We start from the raw sequence: 4,446 nt of genomic DNA, 5'->3' as shown, positions 1-4,446 counted from the left end.
TTTTTTGAAAATACTTACATTTTTCGAACACGTTTAGTGAAAGTTCAACGGACATTGTATAAAAGGGAAATATTTATGTACACTCTAAATGAAAAGGGGCAATTTTATCCCAGAAAATGTTGCGATTTGGTACACAATTTTCTTAGGACAAATTTTTGGTACCAATTAATAATGATGATTTACATCTGAAGTGGTACAAGTTGTGCCCAAACTGATACACAAATTTTTCAAAAGGAAATAGTGGGAGAAAAAACGTGTGCATTTGATCATATATTTCTTAAAAATATGCTAAGTAAATGATAAAGGAGGTGGGAGGGTGGATGGTAGAGAGGAATGAGAGGGGGAGGGTGGATGGTAGAGAGGAATGAGAGGGGGAGGGTGGATGGTCGAGAGGAATGAGAGGGGGAGGGTGGATGGTCGAGAGGAATGAGAGGGGGAGGGGGAATTGCATTTGTCGCGTTAAGAGACGAGATGAAGAGCTGATTATTTTCTGTTTGTCTTTCGATTGATCGTGATTGAGTGCGTACGCTGCTACTGCCCCTGAAGTGATTTCCTTTTTTTGAGGCAGTGTAAAATTTTGATTGCTGGAACAGACCGGCTGGAGGGCGAAGTGGTGGGTGAGCCCCGACCCGAGCCGAAGCAGAGCAACTTGCCTCAACTTAACTTCGTACTTGCGCACGCACTTGAACAACGTTGTCTACATCCTTGCATACTACTAAGGGTTCATATATATGCAGATTCGCTTGTAACGGTTCATTTGCAGAAGTAATAGTTATTTTATCGAGATTTCCTCTTCGTGTGTGCCGATGAGGATCCACATAAAATGTGTAGATTGTCCTCACCTTAGTCATGTCTCGTATAGTCCGGTGGAGTGGTAAGATAAATCATTCCCTACGAGATTGGTGGTGGGAGCGAACGCACTGTACAGCACTGTGCCACTGCACAGGGGCGGACAGAAAAGGGGGGGGGGGGAGTAGGCAGTGGGGGTGCACCGCCCCTCTATAAACTCTGGTAATTTCAGCGGCGTGATTTACATAGGAGATAAGTGGACCAGAGAAGGACCGAGTCGAGAGAGGGAGAGGGACTGAGAGCGAGAGGGAAAATGGGGTGGAGGGGGTGGGGGTGGAAGCGGACAGGAGGATTTGTGTGGCCGGCGACAAGCGCATCCCTTTCTCTCTCACTCTCACCGTCCATCTCTCTCGCTCTCGTACTCTCTCTCTCTCTCTCTCTCGCTCTCGTTCCCTCCACCTATTAATACGCACAATACAGCCGATAAATCCTCCAACTAGCGTCCTGCGGATTAACAACGTTTGCAGTTCGCAATGAGGCGTGCTGCTTTGCTACTTCAAATGCAGACCTCGCCGTTCCCATCGCGTTTCTCTCTCATTCTCTTGTCTCTCTCCCTTTCTCTCACTACAGCTCTCTGAGTAGCAAACTGTTAAAATTTGTGTTGTTCGTATACAGCACTAGTGTTGTATACTTTCATAACAACACGTGTCGTTTTAAAACAAAACATTTTATAATTCAAGAAGAAAAATTTCACGTAAAAATACACCCTAAAAACATTTGCATCGAGGAATTTCGATTCATTTCCCTTCCTGGCCACACTGGAAAAACCGAGGGGGAAACGACTAAGGTAATCCGGCTGACAGCCGTTAGGTAATCCGGCAGGGTGTAATCCGGGGAAATTCTAAGTAATCCGGTGTAATCCGGGAAAATTTTCGGGTAATCCGGGGTAATCCGAGGAAGAAAGCACCGTTATCCGGAGGACACTCCAGAGGTAATCCGAGGTAATCCGGGGTAATCCGTAATCCGGCTGACACGTAAATTCACAGTCGTTTCCCCCTCGGGAAAAACTAATGTGACACATGTCACACCTCTAACGTTCTCGTGACCCCCTGATACAGGTTTTCTCAAATATCTTTTGACCAAGCAATGATATCATATTTTGAACAACACTATCACTTTCGCCTTGAAATTCTCTTTCAAACGAGCCTACATGTGATAGGGGTCTGACCGCAAACAACAACAAGCTAGGGCCGCCCTTCCGCCAGACGTCGTTGCCAGCTTCGCTACGCTACGCTGGCAACTCCGTTCGGCAGGGGGCGCCCTAGCTTGGCCTGCCGGCGGCGTTCTTGTCGGGCCTTCGGCCCAACAAGAACTTTGTCACTATAGGCGTCGTAAGAGGTTTTGATGTACAGCGGGCCTTCGGCCCGATAACGGGATGAATTCTGGACTCGAGAGGAATACTGTAACGATGTACCACCGTGACTACAGACCACCCTTCTGCTTTGAAAAACCTAACAGTGGGAGCCGTACATGTGCTGATCAGTTCTGGATGCGTACAACGCCTGAAGTTTGGTTTTCTCACCCAATTCCTCTACAACTATCTCGCTAGTGCCCATACGGTGTGCGCTGTGAGTCAAAACATAATGTCACTTTTATCAGAAAAATTAGATCTACAACTTTTGTTTTATGAAATTTTTTGTGGGACTGCAACTTTTGGTAGCTGTCTTATGGCCTTAGTCCTTTTAGGCGGTTTCTTTAATCAAAAGTGGCTGTAGCGGCGAAACGGTGTAAGATACAGCAGAAAGGACGAAATTTTTGGCCAAAGGGTCGCAACTCGACGAGTTACCCCTTAGAAGCAAAAAATATTTTTGGAAAATTTTGAGATTTACCCCCGCTGTCATTTTTCTTCTCTGCCCCATTCCACCCCCTTAATGGGGGTCGGCAGGATTTGCACCAACCGTTTCGGTGTTTTTAAGTGACCCCTAAGATACCCTGAAAGTTGCAAGTCTCTAGCTCAACTCCATCGAGTGGAACAGACAGACAGACAGACACCAGGTCAATTACATAAGGCCGCTTCGAAGCTTTTTCAAAGCAGAAGGGCGGCCTAAAAATAGGAAAGAATTTCGAGGATTTATTTAAGTATGCGTATCTGTTTCATTATGAATCGGGACCCTATCACATGTAGGCTCGTTTTAAAGAGAATTTCAAGACGAAGATGGTGGTGTCCTCAGAAATTACATTTTATCTCGTGGTCAGAGAATATTTAAGAAAAACCCGTAATGTTACGGAAATCGCGTGATGTCACATCAATTGACGTGACATGTGTCACATTAGTTTTCCCAGTGCAGGATGGAAGGATCCGGAAAGGATCTGTAGTTGTTACTGTATCCCCAAACTGTAGTCGAACTACAGTTTTAATACAGTTTACTGCAGTAAAAATACTAGAAAATCCACATCATTTTCACGTTGTGCCCTTTCACTGCTTAAATTCTGAGGTTAAACCACAGTTTAACTATATAGTAGAACACCTCGCGAGCAGTAACTACAGTTGAGCTATGGGGGGCCTAGAACCTTCCAGCTAGCAACACTTTTGTGACTGTACAAATACACACTAAACCCTTATGCATTATGTTGTGCATAAACCCTGCAGTATTTTAAGCCGCCATATTTATGCACAAGATTTTGTGCATAAATATGTCTAACTCTCTCCTTTATGCACAATTCCACAATTTTGTGCATATTTATGTACAATTCGTACATAGTTATTCATATAATTTTGTGCATAACTATGGCTGTTTATTTAAAATCGTGCATAAAGGTCCCAAAATCATAAGACATAAGGGTTTAGTGTGTACGCTTGTTTTCAAACAGAACTTGTTTATAAAGTTGACAGCACAGGAGTTGTAATCATGTTGTAATCTTAAACACATACATTATATAATTCATGTTGAGCAAAAATATTGGTCAAACACTACGTTGGTTTTTTTAGGCGTTTCGATTGGAAGCAACTGCTTTGCTTAACTAAAAACGTCGTAAAGGTGAATATTATCACATGACAAATATTTTTTACAGTGCCGAGGGGATGTCTCAGGAGAAGTTATTTACTGTCGGTGAATGCGGAATCGTTCGATATGTGATAAGGTTTCGATCCCAGCTCGCCGCATTTAAGACAACGACGAAAGACGTGTGTATGAAAGGAAGCAAGAAAAAAAGTCGTCCCTTTTAGCATTCTCGGTGAAGGACACGCACGTGGGGAAGGTGACACGCGCGTGTCAGGCGCGGCGTGGCGTGGCGCGGCGGCCAGCAGGTAAATCCATAATACATCCGGCATAATTCCGCACCCCGGATCGTCACTCAACTCGCTCACATTCCATCGCGGACAGCTACACTGTGAGAAACGGCACCTGACTTTTTTTTGTTTCTGCATTGTTTGTCATTGTATTTGTCCGATTCTTTGGTGCGACGCAGTCCTGCTTGGTCCCCCCGCCCGTCAATGTTGAATAATTCTTGGCACACGCGCAAATGCACTCTGCTCTCTCACTCGCACACACTTGCAGCTGCAGCCCAAACACGCTCTGCCCTTCTCTCTCACTCGCACACCTGCAGCCCAAACACCGACTCCTCTCTCTCTCTCCCTCTCCCCCTCCCCCCCCCTCT

Source organism: Frankliniella occidentalis, unplaced genomic scaffold, assembly GCF_000697945.3.
Source record: "Frankliniella occidentalis isolate FOCC.00 unplaced genomic scaffold, Focc_3.1 Scaffold7, whole genome shotgun sequence".
NCBI lineage: Eukaryota > Metazoa > Arthropoda > Insecta > Thysanoptera > Thripidae > Frankliniella > Frankliniella occidentalis.
Note: the sequence above shows the minus strand (reverse complement) of the source record.